We start from the raw sequence: 19,712 nt of genomic DNA, 5'->3' as shown, positions 1-19,712 counted from the left end.
GGGAAAGCCCCAGGAATTGATGGAGTGTGTGGTGAAATGCTGAAGCATGGGGGAGAGATAGTAGTAGAATGGATGTTGAAAATGTGCATATTGGCCTGGGAGGAAGGTAGAGTCCCGGTGGATTGGAAGTCAGGTATAATTATTCCCTTGTACAAAGGAAAAGGGGAAAAAGAAGTGTGTGGTAATCATAGGGACATTTGTCTTCTTAGTATAATAGGAAAAGTGTATGGTAGGATACTTATTGACAGAGTTAGAGAAAGAACAGAGAAATTAGTTGGAGAAGAACAGGGAGGCTTTAGGAAGGGAAGATGTTGTGTAGATCAGATATTCATTCTTAGATCTTTGATGGAAAAGTTTCTAGAGAAGGGAAAGAAGTTGTATGCGGCTTTCATGGATTTGGAGAAAGCCTATGGCAGGGTGGATAGACAAGGGTTGTGGAAAGTGTTTAGAATATATGGAGTAGATGGGAAGTTGTTGAATGCTGTGAAGAGTATGTACGTTGGTGCGAAGGCTGCAGTGCGTGTGGATGGTGAACTAAGTGAATTTTTCTCTTCGAAAGTTGAGTTGAAACAGGGATGTGTCATGTCTCCATGGCTGTTCAATCTGTACATGGATGGGGTAATAAAAGAGGTACAAGGTAGGGTAGTGGATGTTGGAGTGGCCCTGGTGAGAGAGGATAGTGTTTGGAAACTCCCTGTACTGTTGTTTGCAGATGAAACTGTGTTGTTGAGTGAAGACGAAGGGGAGCTGCAAGGCTTGGTGGATGAGTTTGGGAGAGTGTGTAAGAAACGGAATCTAAAGGTGAATGTAGGGAAGAGTAAAGTGATGGTCTTTGAGAGAGGTGAAGTCAGTGAATGTACAGCGAGGTTGGATGGTGAGGAATTGGAAAATGTGAGTACGTTTAAGTACTTGGTAGTGTGATGAGTAAGAATGGAGGTTTTGAGGGTGAAGTGCTTGAAAGGGTACAGCAGGGAAGAAAGGTTGTTGGTTATTTGAAAGTAGTGATAAGAAACAGGGAAGTAAGCATGGAAGTGAAAAAGTTACTACATGACAGTATTGTGATACCAACTCTAACGTATGGAAGTGAAGCTTGGACGTTGTTGGAAGGACACAAGTCAAGAGTGAGAGTAGTGGAAATGAGTTATTTAAGAGGAGGCTGTGGAGTCACATGGAGAGACAGGCTGACGAAGGAGGATATAAAGAAGCGTTGTGGTGTGGATGTGGATGTGATAGGAAATGTTATGAGGAACACACTGAGGTGGTTTGGCCATGTGGAGAGGATGGAGGGTGAAAGACTGATGAAGAGAGTGTATGTGAGTGAGGTGGAGGGGGGAAGAGGGAGGGGGAGGTCAAGGATGGGATGGAGGGATGGGGTGGAGAGGTATATGAGAGAGGGGGGTGTGAGTTGGGAGTAGGGCAGTGAAATGGCGGGGGACAGGGGGACTTGGAGGCGATTTGTTTGTGGCCACCCCAAACGGGATTGAGACGTCTGGCAATAGATAGATAGATAGATAGATTTATCTATCTCTCTAACTGGTATTTGCCTTGACATTTCCAGTGCAAAATTATGTTCTGATGGGGCTGTATTTTTCTTGTGCTTTTCTTAGAGCTGTCACGTATTGTTCAGTGGTAGCTCACTATAATAAGTTGAGCAAGTGTTGAGTGTGTGTGTGTGTGTGTGTGTGTGTGTGTGTGTGTGTGTGTGTGTGTGTGTGTGTGTGTGCCATAGCAGCTGGGAGGCAGCAGTGTTTCTTAGGCATAACAGTGGATGTTTTCACTGTACTCAATATGTTTTGAGGTGAATGACTGTTTTTAGTAAATTCTGAGTATTCTTTGTTAAATGTTGGTGTTGTGAGGCAAACATAGCTGACAGTGAGGGAGTGATATTGAGGGAAGAGGGTAGAGACAACTATATACTCTGTTCCCAAACAGCCTCAGTATATTGAACTTCGGTTGTAAAACATTTTATTTTGCTTTTTGTTAAGTGTGTACATTCAAGTGCTACATTTTTATATTCTTGAGGTAATTAGAGGTTAGTGTAGTGAGAGTGCATAATTAGTGATGGTGACAAAGGAGTGTTCAAGAGCATGTTTGTATTTTACTAATCAGCTTAGCAGAAAAGACTCATGTTGTATTTCATTTGGTTTGTTTGTTAAAGCATATTTTTTCAGTTATGGACGTGAATACAGTATGTTGTCTGTAGGTAATGAGACATCAGTTGCAGGTTACAGTGGTCTCATATTGCACTGAGTCGAGACTAAATGTGGGAAAATACCGTAACATCAGAGGTGTTGAGTACGAATCTGACAAGTATGGGGCACTTTTGGGGTAAATAAAATGTTGTAAATGTTCAATGTACTTGATTTTTTAAAAAATCTGTTTGTGCTGTCTGTGATTTTAATATACCTACAAGCAGCTGATTTGGAGAGAAAGTGTATTTTTATTTTTAATGGCCTTTTCATTTTCTTAATTGAATGAAAGAGCAGATTTTATTGATTTGTTTTAAATTCATTTCAAGAATACAATAATCCCTTTAAGACCCGGATACCCAAGACCCAGACACCCCAAGTCCCGGATATTTTGGACTTGGGACTCACTCTCATCTTAAATGTCAGGACCAACTTGCCTAGTCCTGGGCTTCTACGCTTCTCATGGGGCAACGTAGGATTGGATGATGGATGGATGGATGGATGGATGGGATCTGGGACACCAAAAATGGCCACAAAATGTCAAAATGCAAAAAAAAAAAAAAAAAAAAGCCGATATGTGCTCACCCCCTCTCTATATTTGCCACACGGTGATGAACAGCTGTGTTTTGCACTTAGTTCCGGCAACTTCTGCTAGAGCGCCCCTGCATCCTCCCCATTTCCCACCTACCTACCGTTGTGACTGCACACTCATCACCATGGTTGCCCATGTGCTCCCTTTTGTGAATAAACAGCGAATAAATTGCAGTACCTCACCACTAGACCACATGGGAATTTACAGTGCTGTGCAATGTAAAGAAATTAGAATTGACAGTGCAAAGGATTAAGTGCTAAGTGCAACACTGGCGTGTTGCAACTGGCATGGCAAAAGTAAGAATAGAATGCACAGCGTTATACAGTTATAATTCACAGTGCAAAGGATTAAGTGCAGCGCAACACTGGATTACTGTACGTGCTTCAAGTGCACCTTCACCACTGTCAGAGCCATAGAGGAGGCGGGTTAATCTTCATGACGGCCACTGACGTGTCGTAAGTACCCTGTACACTGCGAAATGTTTTCCTTAATCACTTCCAATTTCTCATTCTTTGGTTCCTTTTCATTTATTTTATGGTTTCTGCTCCTTATTTGTGTGACTAGGGTCTTAAATAGGTGCTGTGCATGTCCGGTAGGGGGTCATTCAAAGTTTGGTTGGGTTGGGGTTTATAAGTACAGTACCTGTCCAGGGGAATTTTTCCCAAGTCCCAGAAAAACCAAGTCCTGGACGTTGCTTGGGCTCTGTCTTCGAGAGATTACTGTAATAACATTTATCTTTCCGTCTGTCTATCTATCTATCTATCTATAGCCTGATGCCCTAATCCCACACAGGGTGGCCACAAACAAAATGCCTCCAAGTTGCTCTGTCACCCATCATTTGACTACCCTCCCCCCAACTCACTCCCCCCTCCCTCATATACCCCTCAACTCCATCCCTCCACCTCATCCTCGGTCTTCCCCTCCCTCTCCCTCCCTCCACCTCAACTACATACACCCTCTTAGTCAGTCTTTCATTCTCAATTCTCTCCACATGTCCAAACCACCTCAGTGTATTTCTCCTAATCATCTCAACCACATCCACATCCACCCCACAATGTTCCTTCACTTCTTCATTTGTCAACCTGTCCCTCCATGTCACTCCACATGCTTCTCTCAAGTAACTCATTTCCATTGCTCTCACTCTTGACTCGTTCCCCACTAGCAAGGTCCACGCCTCGTTTCCATATGTCAGGGTAGGGATCACAATACTGTCATACAATGACTTCTTAACTTCCATACTCACCTTCCTCTTTCTCATCACTGCTTTGAGTGAACCAACAACCTTCCTTCCCTGCTGTACCCTTTCAAGCATTTCATCCCCCAAAGTTCCATCCTTACTCGTCACATTACCCAAGTACTTGAATGCACTCACATTCTCTATATCCTCACCATCCAACCTCACTGTGCATTCTGTGACTTCATTCCTCTCAAACACCATAATTTTACTCTTGTTTTCATTAACTTTCAGATTCCTCTTCCTATACACTGTCCCAAATTCATTCACTAAACCTTGCAACTCCCATTCATTTCACTCAGCAATACTGTATCATCAGCAAACAGCAACACCGGAATCTTCCACATCTCACCCTCATTCATTAGAGCCGCCCCCACATCCACTGCCCTACCTTGCACCTCCTTTACAACCCCATGGATATTAACTGAGGCACTGAGTTGCCAAGGAGGCCAAGCTCCGAAAATAAAAAGACAGAGAAAACTGCGCTCAAAGTTTCATGACTTTCAGAATGCCATATCTTGGGATACACACTGTAATCCTTCAATTATCTGACATAATTGAGCCAAAGGCATGTCCGGGTAATTTCAGTGTCCGGATAATGAACAATATCTCCCTTACTATGCCCAGACCCTACCTATACCCAACCTCCAACCTATACCTAACCTATTTGTACAGTACCTCTGCTTACTTTGGAAGTGTTTTCCAGGCATTCAGGCACATTTAGACATCAAAACACACCTAGGAATATCCAAAGTAATGCTAAACACCAAGAAAACCATGCCAAAAAAAGGAAAAAAAAAAAAAGAAAAAGAAAAACAACACCCTACCCATACACTACTGTATGGACAGTACCCCTCCAATTTTTTTGGCACTGTGTTGAGGTCAGTCTGCCATATTAGACATCAAAACACACAAAAGAATATCCAAAGTACTGTAATGCTAAATGTCAAGAAAACCATTAAAAAAAAAATGAAAACCAAAAATCACCCTACTGGTACCTATTTACTACTGCATGTACAGTACCCCTCCTAATTTTGGCACTGTTTTCAGGTCAGTTTGCCATATTTAGACATCAAAACACACACAGGAATATCCAGAGTAATGATGAACACCAAGAAAATCTTGATAGAGAAAAAAAACAAACACTGAAAAGCAAAAAATACACTGTACCTACATGCTACTGTATACAGTACCCCTCCTAATTCTGGCACTGTTTTCAGGTCAATCTTCCATATTTAGACATCAAAACACACACAGGTGAATACTAAACACCAGGGAAACAATGCATAAAAAATAAAATCCACAAAAAACTTCAGGACAGTTGAAAAATCAGTTTTCTAACACCAATGATAGCTGTTCCCAGGCCACAAAAAATCCACTATCAAATATACCACCAGAAATTGGTGAAATTGGTATTAGCTAATGGTATACCATCATCATTGGTGTTTATACTATAAGATAAGCTAATAAGAACACAGGAGACTGATGAGTATACGTACAGAAATGCAGTGAGAATAAATAGTATTCAGGAGTAAAACTTACCTTCATATAACTTCCCACTATCCTAGTGCAAAATTTTGCTGGCACCTTCCAAGAGTTAAGAACATGTCTAGATGCAGAATTTTGTGAGCTTTCTCATGGTCGCTTTGGAATTTTGATATGACCAGTGGTGTTCTAATAATTTGCAAAAAATTGTAAAAACTCACGAGTCAGTGCTATCTGTGCGAAGGAGAGGAGGGGCTGAGGGGGGAGCCGGAAGGGTATGGGGGAGGGACGGGAGGGAAGGAGAAGCGAGGCTGTGGGCAGGATTTTCGCTCTTCTGTCACAAGGCAGATGGGGGCTTTTGCTGTACTTTTACTCGCTGCTTGCAGTCTGTTAGACGCCTGGTGGCCATGTAGAAACATAACTCCCAGTGACCGCACGACTTTGGACGTTTGGTAGAGAGGCAGACGATTGCTGTCACCGAACATGTACTCGTAGCTTGCGGTCTGTGTTACAGTGTCAGTGGCTGTTCGGAAAGACTTAGCCCGGTGGCTGCATGACTTGGGACATTCGGTGGGGATGTGTACGAACATTTTGACTTGTTGGTTACAGTCGTATTACTCAGGTGCTGGAGGTTCGTTGGGAGTGATCGGACAAGCGCTGGCTTTGACCATTCAGTACAGGGGTGGACAGACATTTTAACTCTGGTTGTGGGTTACGGCCTACTTCGTGCTCACGGCTCGAGCCCAGCGGCCACGTTACCAAATGTTTGAACATGTCGGCTGGCCGACCAAAATTCTGGGGGACTTTTACATCTGGATGATGGATAATGACTGGTCCAGATACTGCACATTCAAGTAAATTAGGGATCACTGTACGAGGTATGCAATTGAATTTGGTATTAAAGTGTAGATTAAAGTCTTATTTAATTATATAAAGTAAAAAATTTAGTGCATGGCATTTTGAATGACGGAACAATGAATACGATTTTCTCGTGCCGCAGGGGTTCAGAAAGCTTCAGTACATACTGAAAAACAGAAAGGGCATTGACAATGATAATAATATAATACAGTTAATAACTAATAATTAGAAGACTGTGATGGTAGAAAGGGCCAAGAAAAACAAAATTAGTAAGCTAGAAAGAGTGTTATGAAGACCAACAAATACATTGAAGAAAAAGAAAATAGTGAAATCCGAAAACAGTAATAAGAATAAGAGTATTCTGTCATGAAAGGATAGCAGTAATATATAAAAATACTACAAGCACTGTGTATAAAAAGGTAATGAAATTATTATAAAATAATAATTGGCTTCTTTAAGGAAATAAGATAGTAACATTGTGAGTGCAGTAACAAATAATTACGGTAGAAAAAGGTTGCAGTATTATTGAGTGCTGATTATGATTATTCATTATCACTCTGATTATTGATTATAATTATTTGACATATTGCACTAACTGAGTGTAAACAGGAAAAAAAAGGCACTAAAAACACAGAGTGATGCAGGATAATACAATGGGAGGTGACATAGACAAAACTGAACCTGGTAGGGTGGTGGCGGCGTGATATGGGCACGGTGTGTGTGTGGTGATTGGCCAAGAATGGCCTAGATGGTGCACAACGCTGTGTGTGGTTGGGTGGGCACCATGCGGTCATGTGTATGGGGTGTGGATGGCATTTGGTTCTCTCTGTGGCTTAGCTTGGCAGGCTAGCCATCCAGCCAATGCACAGGAAAATAGTGCATGTCGCATTATATGATTTTCAACCATCTGAATGTTTGTATATGCCTAATTGTATTTACCTGATTGTGATATACAGGAAATGAGCTACACTCGTGGGGTCCTGTCTCTGTTTCTCGATGAGGAAAATTTTGCTTTAAACTCGTTTAAATTTTTAGACTGGACAATCTGTTTGTCCAGGCTATTCGACAGGTCTGTGCATCTATTAGGAAAACTATATCTTTTAATATCCTTCAAGCAGCTTGGCTTCTTCAGTTTCATTCCATGTCCACTTGTTACTGTCTTATCCCATACAAACAGTCAATTTTATCTACTCCCATCATGGTCCTGAACACTGCAATCATGTCTCCCCTCTCTCTCCTTTCCTCTAGGGAAGGCAAATCCATCTTTTCCAGCCTCTGTCTGTATGACAGATCTGCTAGACTGGGGACCATCTTGGTTGCTGTTCTTTGTATTCTCTCAATCTTGTTTATATCTTTCTTTTTGTGTGGGGACCACACTACAGCTGCATATTCTATCCTGGGGCGGATCATGGCCACTATCAATTTTTTCATCATCTCATCCATCTAATTATGCTACTCTTATGTTAGTGAAGAGTTTATACGTCTCTCTAACTATCTTGTTAATATGTTTTCCAGGTGACAAACTATCCTAGATCAGCACTCCCAAATCTTTCTCTTCTCTTGCTTTTGTGATTGGTTCATTACCCATCAGATAATTCAGTGATGGCCTCTTGGTACTTTTACCCACTTAAAATATTTTACATTTCTTTGCGTTGAATTTCATTTCCCACATCCGGCTCCAATCATGTATCCTATCCAGATCCTCCTGCAGCATTTTACAGTTCTCCTCAACCTCCACCTTCCTCTAGATCTTCGCATCATCAGCAAACAAACTTGCATGACTGTTCAATCGGTAGAGAGGTGGCCTGCAGTCCTAACGGACCCGGGTTCAAATCCCACTGGGGCAGGGAACAGTTTAAGGATCTGAATTTCATAAAAATCAGACTTTACTGATCTACCAGAAGACCCGTCGACGTGTCATAAAAATACCCACACTAATACCAGTACACCGGTCCTGTATGAGACAGCCCTAGCATGTATTCAATATGGACAGTGGGTGTTAGTGCCGAAGTGGTGACATGTAGAGGTTTGCGGTACGTAGGAGGACTACTGGGCCTTGAAAGCAGGCTGTGAAGCCTATGTCCAGAGTTGGGGGGGGGGGATGGGAACTACCATATCATTTACGTAAATCAGGAACATTACTGGCGCCAACACTGAGCCCAATGGGACTCCACTTGTTACTTCCCTCCATCCAGACATCCTATCCTTTATTTCTGTCCTCATTTGTCTCTCTCTCAAAAAGTCTCTCATCCATTCCAGGAGGTTTCCCTTCAATCCTCCTATATGCTGTAGTTTCCACATTAGTCCCTTGTGAGGTACCTTGTCGAAGGCCTTCTCCAATTTTAAATACACACAATCCACCCAACTGTCTCTCCTATAGCACGTCAGTCGCCCTTGAGTAAAAGCTCAACAAGTTGGAAACACATGACCTTCCATTTCTGAATCGAACCTGACTTTCAGCCAAAATATTCATCTCTTCCAGATATTTTATCCTTCTATCTTTCAGGATTATCTCGCACAATTTTGTGACCATGCTGGTTAGGGACACTGATCTCTACGTCAGGGGTTCTTCCCTTTTTCCCCCCTTTTAAATTGGTACTCCATTTGCCCTCTTCCATTCTTGAGGCACTTTCTCCTCTTCCAGAGAACTCACAATTAAACTGTGAATCTTATCCGCCAGTTGTTCTCTGCATTCCTTCAGTACCCAGTTAGAGATTCCATCTGGTCCTGGGGCTTTCCCTACATCTTGAGTTTCCAGTAATATATACACTTCCTGTACTTCCACTTTTATACCTTTTGTCACTACATTTCTAGTCACTTCCTCCCCTTCCACAAACTCCTTTTCATTAGTGAAAACCGATTGGAAACATTTGTTCATTATTTCAGCTTGCATTGCTGCATCTTTATAAAACTTTCCTTCTACTTTTAGTTTTTTTATTCCTTCCCTTTGTTTCAGTTTGCCATTGACAAATCTATAAAACAGTTTGGGCTCATCCTTACATTTGTCTATTATACCTTTTTCAAAGTTCCTTTCTTCCTCTCTACTTATTCTTGTATATTCATTTCTAGTTCTTTTATATTCTTCCTTTGTTCAGTTATTACCTCTCTTTCTCCAGTTGTTCCATGCCTTGTCGCTCTCTTTTTTTGCTATCATACACCCTCTGTTAACTCACTCCTTTTACCTGTTTTCTTTCCCCCTTACTCTTGGCACATATTTTTCTACCCCCGAATTATAGAGGTCTAGAAAGATATCCTACTTCCTCTGTATCTCTCATATTTCTCTGAATTTTCTCCAGTCCGCATTTTCGGAAAATTTTCTCAATCCTGTAAAGTTTGCTTTCCCAAAGTTGTATCTTCCCTGCCTATAAAGCTTGTCTCTTGGCACCACGTTCCCTATTATCATCTGGAACTCAGTGACCACATGATCACTTTTTCCTATAGGATACAGATATTTCAAAGATTCTATTACATCGGGGTCTTTGGTAAACAGTAAATCTAGTCTTGCTGGTGTGTCCTTACCTCGGAATCGTGTGTCTTCTTTGACCCACTGTGTCATCACATTATTCATTGTTATATTTAATAGTATTGTATGGTGCCCCATGAATCTTCGTTGCCTCATTAGTCCCATTCCTCCCAGTTCACCTCTTTACAATTATAGTCACCCATTAAAATTATATTGTTGCTCTTCTCAGTCATTCTCTTTAAATAACAAGCCATGTCTGACAACATCTGGTATTCATCTTCATTCCATGCTCTTGTCTAGGGGGAACTACCACTATATCTCTCATGCCATGCCCTCCAGTTTCTAATTTCATATTTATCACTTCAGCCCTGTCCTTTCCCATTTCCGCAGTATCTTCATGTGTGTTGTTCTTCACTGCTATCCTCCTCCTCCAGTTTTTTCTTTTCTGTCTCTCCACAGTTTATATTTACCATCTCCCATATGGGTATCAATATCTTCTCTTAACATGGTCTCTACAAAGCACATAACATCAGGTTCATGTACCCGCAAGAAATTGTTGATTTCTAGCCTTGCCAGTATTAAACCATCTGCATTACTATATGCCACCTTCAAATTATTTTTGTTGTTTTTTATACCCTCTTCTCTCCGTTGGTACCACTTCCTCAATTTCTGATCCATGACTGTCCAGTAAAACTCTGTCTTCTCTTCCTCCGTTCGCTGTTCGTTTTTTACCATTGCCTCCTTTACAAACTCCTTTATTTTAGCTCTTTCTTCCTCATTTGCATCTCTCCTTATCCAAACATTTTTGAACCCTTCTCTGTCTGATAATTTCCATGTTCTGTTGATGCTTTCATTTACTATTACCTGAGACTTAAACTTTACCTTCAACTGCCTCGCCCCTCCTTTCCTCATACTTTCCCAACCTAAACACTTCTTCAGTCTCTTCTTGAGCTTCGTTGTTACCCTCCATAACCACTGATATTATTTCTTTAACCTTACTCAGTTCTTCTCTTTCTCTTTCTGATCTTACTGTCATATATTTTTCTTTTACTCCCGAAATTATCACTCATTTTTTCTTATCTGCTACATCCCTGACTAAAGATTCTCTACTTTTCATTACCCTAACCACTTCCTTCTCCACCTTTTCCTTGCTTTGTTGTTCTATGAACTCTCTCAAATTTACATTTGCTTCCTCCTGAATTTTCTTCCACCCCTTATGTTGCTCCTTGATTTCCTTAATGTGCTCATCTTGCATCCTTGATTTGGATCCATACTCATCTAGTTTACTTTTCATCCTGTTCCTTTCTCCTTCCAACCTCTTATTCTCCCTCTTGACTGTTTTATTTCATTTGAGGCAGCTTCATTACACACTTTTAAATCTGTGACTTCTCTTTCTTGTTCATCACTGCATGTGCAAACGTTTTCCAGTTTATTCTGTAGAATTTTAATTTCTTTCTCGTGCTGTAAGGTCCGTTCCCGCAGCTGTCTAATTACTGCCCATACCTTTTTTAACTCCTGGACATTCCTCTCTGCTGTTTTCTGTAATCCTGCTACTCTTGTTTGGTTCAGCTTAGTACATCCATTTCTCAGATCATCTTCGGAGAAGCCTGCAAAATCCCCCTTACCGTTTGTAAACAAAGCACCGTCCCTCTCCGCCATGATGTAACCGTATGGAAACTTTCTATTTCCACTATCTTGTACTCTTTATGACCAGAACCTCGTTTTTTTTTTTTTTTTTTTAACTACTGTCTGACGGGACCACGACTCACGCTGTCACATAATCACATTAGGCTGGTCTCCTTTTTGCCGCTGATTCAGCAGTTATTTCCTCATGATCCAGGAAAAGCTCCATCTCTGTCGGCGACCTGTGTGTGTGTAGAAGTCTCTCTTTCATCTCTCCAGAAAGAGGAAGGTTTGGGGAGTACAGTGTTATGCATAACTCAAACATGGCCGTGTTTGCTTCTGGACTCCACTGCAGTTCAGTGCCTCACTTATATATAGGTGGAGATGAACAGTAATTCTCTAGTATTAAAGAAATCGCACAGTTCATAAACATGAATATTGTCAACATGGCATCGTGGAGTAAGGTAATTTTTTGTTAAGGAAGTGGTTGTTTGTTTGTTTTCATATGCTTTTCTTTTACATAAAAGTAAAGAAACCAATGACTGATCAGCAGTAGTGAATAGATATTCTGAAAGTTGAGTATTTGAGTTAAAATTACTCATATCAAGCAGTGCAGTGTTTTCTATGCTGCGCAATATGGTAATCAGCGTTAAGAACTGACCGTAATAGTGAGTTAAGTCAGTCTTGTATTATCTGGTCTTTCCCTTCCAGAATTAGATTGCATCTTATAAAACAGATTCTTTTATACCACAACATCTAGTAATGATTAGCATGTGCTGAGTTGTTTCTCTATATACGTTTCCATCTAAGTTTATAGTTTTGATCAGAGAAGAAATTCATTGCCCCTCTGTATATCTGACATTGCAGAATGGAGTGAACAAGATGTACCATGGGGTACGAGGCTATGATGATGTGCCAAAGACAATGTTATGCATGGAGAAGGGAGACACAGTATTTTTCCATCCCATTCTCCTTCATGGATCGGGGGACAATCGAACACAGGTAAATCAGTTTACAGGTGATATATAACATCTATGATGCTGTTATTTTTAATTTATTGTCAGTGATTAACATATGTAATATGGCAGATTTGATTACTGGAAACATCTGTTTGGTGGCCTTCAGGAGCCCATACCTGGGGAGCAGTATTTCTTGACTACAATACTGTATCTTCAAGAGGGAGAGAGACTTGAAAGTTTGTCAAAAAATGAGCTGGAACTGGACCAGTTAACCTGACTGAAATCTGCTGGATTTAAGTTTCTGGATCAAAACCAGACTAGAACTAGAGAAGGAGATTCTCCCCCCCTTCCTTCCTGTCCTTTATCTAGAAGTAGAATATGACCAGAGTACTGATGGCATAAGCCCGTCAAACTGGATTACTGGAACAACTTTCTTTAGAATTAGCCTGCAGGACCTGGCCATGGCTACCAGAACTGTATCAGGCCTTACTTTTGCAAAAATGATTAACTGGACCACTGAAACAGAACCAGATCAAATTTCCACCACCAGTTCCCAGTTGTCACTCAGACACAAGTAAATAGAGTCAAAAGTCTGGTAGGTAATGTGTTTCTTGTGTCTGCACTTCACTCCAGCCACAGTGAATCTTGATAGTATGTTGGCTCTCCTCAGGAACAGCCCTGGTTAGCCTGTTGACCCCCGTAGGTTAGGATACGAGATTAAGAACCTGTGTATTTTCAGGGACTGACTGCAGTTAATAAAAGGGCCAATAATAATAATAGCCATTATTATTATTATGATTGCTGTCTTATTCACCATTCATTCATTCATCATCCAATCCTGTGTTGCCCCGTGAGGAGCGTAGGAGCCTGGGGCTAGGCAAGTTGGTCCAGACATTTAAGATGAAAGTGACCAGCTGCAGTCATCCCTGAGTGGCATTACATCAACAAGAAACCCCAACCATCCCTTGGATATAAACCTTCACTGGCTTAATCTGATTGGAGCACTGTAATTACCCACTAAACCACCAGGTGGCAAAATTTGGTTATATGGTTACTACTTAGCATAGTACAGTAAATGGTTTCCTGGTGTACAGGAAACCATTTGGCTTCTCACTCATTGTAGAGTCACCCACAGGCAGAAGGAAAAGGAAAGAAAGGAGGAAAGAAAGACAGAAGAGGGAGTGTAAAGTCACCTGTAGGCAGATGGACGAAGAAAGAGTGACAGAAGAGGATGTAAGGAAAGAAGGATGGGCAGGAAAGGGCAGACACCCGAGAGCAGCACTATATTGAGCAAATGGATGGTGAGCACCCCCATCTACCTCATCATTATTATTATTATTAAGCTTCAACTTATAAATGGCAAAGCTTATTGTTTTCGTTAGTATTACTGTATTATTTTTCTTTGCACTTTTTTCTTAGATCTTGATGATATTATATAGGGAGGTACCCTAGGGTAATCCAAGTACAAATATAAATGACCTTGTCCCATTTTTGAAGGTCATATATTCATTTTTGTTGTAAAAATTGCATATTTGAAATAGAAATATCTCAGAAACTAATTGAAATACACTTATTTGGTTGAAAATCTTTGGATAAAAAAGTTTGCTAAGAATTGTGGCTGAATATTTTGCCATTTAGCCTAGTGGAATGTACCAAATTCAAATTGGCTCAGTGTCTTCTTTGTCGCACATTATAGAGAAAATCACAAAAGCTGTAAAGCTGTAACATTACAGAAATATGACTGTGGTCCTTCTTATTATCTGAAAGGAATACAGTTACAGTTAAGCATATAGTTAGCCAGTTATTGAGACAAATGTAAAATGTACCCATACATTCTTCCTGACATTTGTATTCAGATCTTGTAGATTTTACACAAGAAGCTACCTTGGGTTAATCTAAGTACAGTGGGCTCGCACAGTGCGCGAGTGGATGGGCAGTCCATGACCTCGCGCACTGTGGTTTTGCAAACTGCGAATACATAATCTTATGGGAAAAATAACATATGGGCAGGACTCCCTCAAACCTTGATATTTTTTTTAACCTTAGAGATATAATAATGCAAAACTTTTTAAGACGTATACTGCAAATATAGCTAAAATAATAAAACTATGGTCAGTCACCTTAAAAACAGTAGACAACAGGCCTGATGGACTTAAATAGCAGGGGTTCCGAGGCGCAACAACACACTTTGAGTGTCCTCGCCGCCCCAGCCACACCATGCTTGTTTAACGGTTGCCAGTGTTGTATTATTCCAGGCTTTTACGAAGATATTTATGGCCTGTCGAATGTTACATTTCTGAGAATGCTGCAACAGCCATTATGGTGGAGGGTTGCAGGTATGCTGGGTGAGGCAGGTGAGTCAGGTAGGGCTGTGGAGGTGGAGGGGGAGGCGGCTGGTGAGTCAGGTGGGGAAGTGGAGGTGTAGGGGACAGCAGCCGGCGAGTCAGGGGAGGATCCTCCATCTCCTCCTTGATACTGCTCACATTTTTGGCAATTTCTTTCATCTCTTCTTGTTTGTCTGTTTCATTCTTCATCTTGTTCTGGACGTATTTGCAGTATAAGAACTTGGGATTCGCGAAATAACCGTTATTCAAGTGAATCCAAACGTTATTATAGAAACTGGGTATCTGTTCGAACTTACCATCATTGTCGAAGTCGTTATTGACGAGATCATACTATAGACTCCTCTTGAGCACCTTCCCCATGAGCCTCTAAGTCATGATGGGTGCATCGTGCAGGGAGGGGGGTCGCATAGTCTGGTAAAATAGTGGTTTGAGGCCACTCCTTGCCTCAGCTTCACGTATTGTGAGCTAAACTTGTGCATTCAGAGTTTTATGGTTGTGATTTTTGGTCACTTGTGTACTATGTGATTCGTGCACTGGGATCACGCATACTGTACGAGCCCACTGTACATGCTGCAAATATGAATAATCTTAAACTTCTTTTAAAGGTCACAGTCTTGTTTATGAAGCCAAAATTTCAAATCTTACATACCATAAATAGCTATGGCAAAGCTTCCTTATTGTGGCTACTCAGTAACTAAACAGGTATTATTATTATTATTGGATCTTATTTTAGGTGGTAGGTGGTGGTGAGCATCATCCATTCACTTGTTGTAGTGCTGCATACTTCTTCTTTACCCTTATCATTCTTCTTCTGTGTTTGCCATCCTCTCGTCCTATTTCTCCCATTCTTACTGTCATTTATTACTCTTCCATTGAAGGTGGCCCACAACTGACTCTACACTGAGTGACAAATGTAATGGTTTCCTGGATGCTGGGTGGTAAGCATACAGTATAATCAGATAATAGGTTGATGTGGAGCTTACTGTTGTGCCCCTGTTAACTGGGTGGAAAGCCATAAATGTGGTGTCCATCTGGGAACCAAACTTCCAAACTAGTCCCTTCCCATCACTTTGGCGAGGCAGTGTCTACCACACGGGACTATCAGTTCACTGCATGGCATAGCCCTGAAGGGGCTCTGGCTTGCCGGCAGTTGATGGGTCTGTTCAGCCAGAAAGATGAGGGTTACTCAACAACAAGAGCGTACTGCATAGCTCATATTTCTGTTTTCCCCAACAGTTTTCACCATCTCTTGAGAAGTAATAGATGGTTATGGCACTTAGTATGGCATCTAGTCCATAGAAAACATAATTTCATCCTAGTTGTGGGGTCTCCAACTGAATTAAACCAGTTCTCATACTGGTTCAAACTGCAGGATGTCTCAGATTATCTGCAGAGTGATGTTGTGACCACCATGGTGCTTCCATAATCCTCTGCATGTCTTTCTACCCTGACCTGGGAACCAGACAGGGAGCAAAAATTGCAGCCACACTTGACCAGCACTGGGATGGATGCACTATCCCTGCTGTGCATCTGTGGCTTTACACTGTAGTGGCATGTTTGAAACCCAGTGTTGACTTTTGTGGTCATTTGTTGAGCCATCCACTAGCCAGAAGCACAGACCACTTTTGTGGTCATTTGTGGACCCATCCACTGGCCAGAAGCATAGACCCCCTGTCCAAAGCTTCTAAGATGGAGAAGCTGTGTTGCTTGGATAACACACCAAGAGTCATTTGACGTGATAGACTTAACTGCAAAAATATTGCGGAAAAAAGTGAACGTACTGTATGGAGTTTGTTTTACGGTTGGGTACCTCAGAAGTTAGTGAAATCCAAAAGCTGCTGACCAGCCTTGTGTTAACGAATACAGAAACGATTTTGATGAGGTGCAGTCCATTCGCATAATTCACAAGAATTTGTACCTTATGCGAATTGGTGGGGTAGCTATCTCAAAAGCTACCCCTTTGGCCCTTAGTCTGTCATTTTGCCTGTGTATTATGGGACATTAAACACATGTACCCAATAAGTATAACCCACACAATAGCCCTTTACCTTAAAATCTATGGAGGAAAGGCTTATTTGACTTCAAGAGATGGGGTTCCAAGGTAGGGTGAGGAGGTTACGGTGCCCTGGTCCCAGCACCCTCCACACCGTCCTACTCTACCACCACCAACATGCTTCACATCATTTGTGAACCCCTGATAGTCCAAGGCAGACACAACAGATGCACCATCGTCTTCATCCTCTGCTGATGTTGAGGGCACTGGATCTTCTTCTTGTGGTGGAGTGAAGAAGATGGTAGTCAGTTTGATGCCTTCAGTTCACTTCCTCAGTATTCCTATCTCGGTACGGTAGTAATGGAGGCTGTTTTCTGGGACATCCAGAACTCTTGAGCTCTCACTTTAGTTTTTGTTCATTGTCATTTGATCTTTAAACTCGTCAAAGACTGCCAGGATTTTGCTTATGTTTTGGATCGGTAGCTCTTCACTATCCATGGCCATGGCCTGTGACGTCATGACCCACATCATTTCTTTGCGTGCTCTAAGATGTAACATTGGATTCAGCTCACTTTGCCACCCCGATTTGGCATTTTCAAAATCAACTTGTGCACCACCGATTTAGTTTTTTCAACCCTTCCCCCCCCCCCCAGTTGCACTCTAGGCAGTTTGCGTGATAGAAATTCCTTGCATATTAAGCAAATGGACTTCACATGTATGCTCTGAGACAGCGTAATCCACCTGTTGACAGCAGGCCTAGGAGATCACGGTTACAGTAGCATCTGTTCTGAAGGATGAAGATCCACCTGTACTATCACGCCATGCTATACAGTGGAGTTAGGTCAAGTTACGACCCATTGAACGGTGATTGATTGTATATTGAGGTAATTATAATATGGATTGAATGAGGATGTGTTTTTGGTCAAGGACCACCCACCCAAAAAAAAGTCTAAAAAATTTCCAACTCACCCTAACCCCTAAAAGACAGGCATCAGAATGTTTTGACATATGCTGAGGACGGGCATAATCGGCAGGTGTGATACGGTGGGGGGTTTGTTGGGGGTGGTGGGGGGGTTGGGGAGGGGGATAAGAAGGTGAGGGGATGGTGCAGAGGGGAGGGCTGGGTGGTTGGGGGAGGTGGGGGTGGGTGTGGGTGTGGAGGTGGAGGGATGATGTGTGGGATGGGAAGTGGGGGGTGGGGAGGGGGTGGGGGGTTTGGGGGTTGGATTGGTGGGGTGGTTTGGGAGGTGTGGGGGGTTTGGAGGGTGGGGGTGTAGGGGTGTGGAGGATAGGGATCAGTGGGTTTGGGGTGGTGGGGGTAGGGGTGGGTATTAGGGGGTGGGGTTGTTGGGGGGGAATGGTGGGGGAGTTGGAAGTGGTAGGGGGGTGGTTTAGGGGATGGAAGGAGTGGGAGGATGGGGATGGTGGGATGGTTGGAGTTAGTGGTGGTAGGGGGGGTTGGGGGTGGGGGGTGGCAGATGGTGGAGGGGTCAGGATGGGGGTGTGGGGGGGTGGGGGAGGTGTGTGGGTGTGGTGGAAGGGAGGGTGGGGTAGTTTTGGGGGGAGGGCATGACTGCATATGCAGACACCCGTCTTTTTGGCCCTTGTACCCTCGAACAGCATGTGCAGACACCCGTCTTTTAGGGGTTAAGTGGGACCTTGGTTGGTCTGAGTCATCATCATGGGTCCCCCAGAAGCTGGAGGGACAGCTGGTATCTTTGGCCATTCACTTGAGTCATCAGGAGCAGATGATGAACATTGGGGAAAGCAGTGCAGTGAGGTAGCAGAAGTGCGTGGGTGGCGTGGCGATTACTGTGATGGTGGTGGTGGTGGTGGTGGTGGTGGTGGTGGTGGTGGTGAGGTGTCACAAGGCAATTGTGTTGATGCTCCACTGGTGGAGGGTGTCAGGTCCTCGTGTATGCTGGTAGATGTCTTGGATGGGAAGAATGATATTATTTGACTCACAGCTCGTTTGTGTTCCAGTAACTCACAGCACACATGCAGCTTTTTCTCAGCTGCATAGCATGTTGCATACTCCAGGGCAAGGTTTGGATCCTTCTCCAGAATGAATGCAAGGGTTTATCATTCCTAAAAACTCCTTAAGAGTCTTCAGATCTAACACTAGTACTGGGTCTTCCTCCACTTCCACCTTTTCTCACCTTCCCCTCCTTGTGCCATCTGCATCTCCATTTCCATTAGCTCCTCATTGAAAATATTTTTGATGTGGTTGCTGAGCACCTCCTGAATGTCTTCCTCATCCACCTCTTTGAGCCTCGCCTTATGGGAGGATCAGTGATGTCTCTGTGGATCTGCCCAACAGGAGGAAAGCTGGCAAACTTACGTCGCACCTTGTGCTACAATGTGTTCAGGGTGCTATCAGTGACTTCTTTCCGCACAGCATTAATACTGCTCATGGCATTCTTGATGTTTTACTTCTTCCAGAAGGCTATGACAGTCACTCACCTCTGAGTTGCTTGCTCTCACCATCTGCTCCACCATATGTCACATTTAGTGTGCCTTGAATGTGACTATCACCCCATGGTCTATAGGTTGGAGCAAAGATGTGGTGTTAAGAGGCATATAGACCACCTCATCACTGAGATCCACCCAGACTTCCATGCCCTCGGGGTGGCTTGCAGCATTATTAACTAGGAGGAAAAGCCTGTTGGTCACGTCCTTCCTGCTAGCATAATCATGGAGTATGGGGGAGAGATACCTGGCCTTGTGGGAGTCGCAGAGGGAGGTGGTGAGCCACGCTTTGGGGTTCAACTTCCAGATACAGTGGGGTAGATGGGGGCGCCCATCATCCACCCACTTAATGTAGCGGTACTCTGTTTTAGGGTAGTTCTACATTCAGTGGCATGCCAAATGATTTCCTGTAAACCGAGAAATCATTTACAACAATGGATGGTAAGCTTATAACCAGCCAACACTTGTTCCCTTTGTGATAACAAGTGGATTGTGAGAGGGT

The 19,712-nt window shown here is 42.7% G+C and overlaps 1 pseudogene across 1 annotated transcript in view; it reads left to right on the top strand.

The window, feature by feature from the left end:
* The window catches only part of LOC145412170 (phytanoyl-CoA dioxygenase, peroxisomal-like), a 138,041-nt pseudogene that overhangs the window by 77,806 nt on the left and 40,523 nt on the right, over positions 1-19,712 (top strand). The window contains exon 6 of the transcript XR_013899538.1: positions 12,312-12,446. The product of XR_013899538.1 is annotated as a phytanoyl-CoA dioxygenase, peroxisomal-like (transcript). The remainder of the gene's footprint in view (positions 1-12,311; positions 12,447-19,712) is intronic.

Source organism: Coenobita brevimanus, chromosome 92 (assembly GCF_032717465.1).
Source record: "Coenobita brevimanus isolate Jiangsu-jjx chromosome 92, ASM3271746v2, whole genome shotgun sequence".
Lineage (NCBI taxonomy): Eukaryota > Metazoa > Arthropoda > Malacostraca > Decapoda > Coenobitidae > Coenobita > Coenobita brevimanus.
This window is presented reverse-complemented; position numbering and strand designations above follow the sequence as displayed.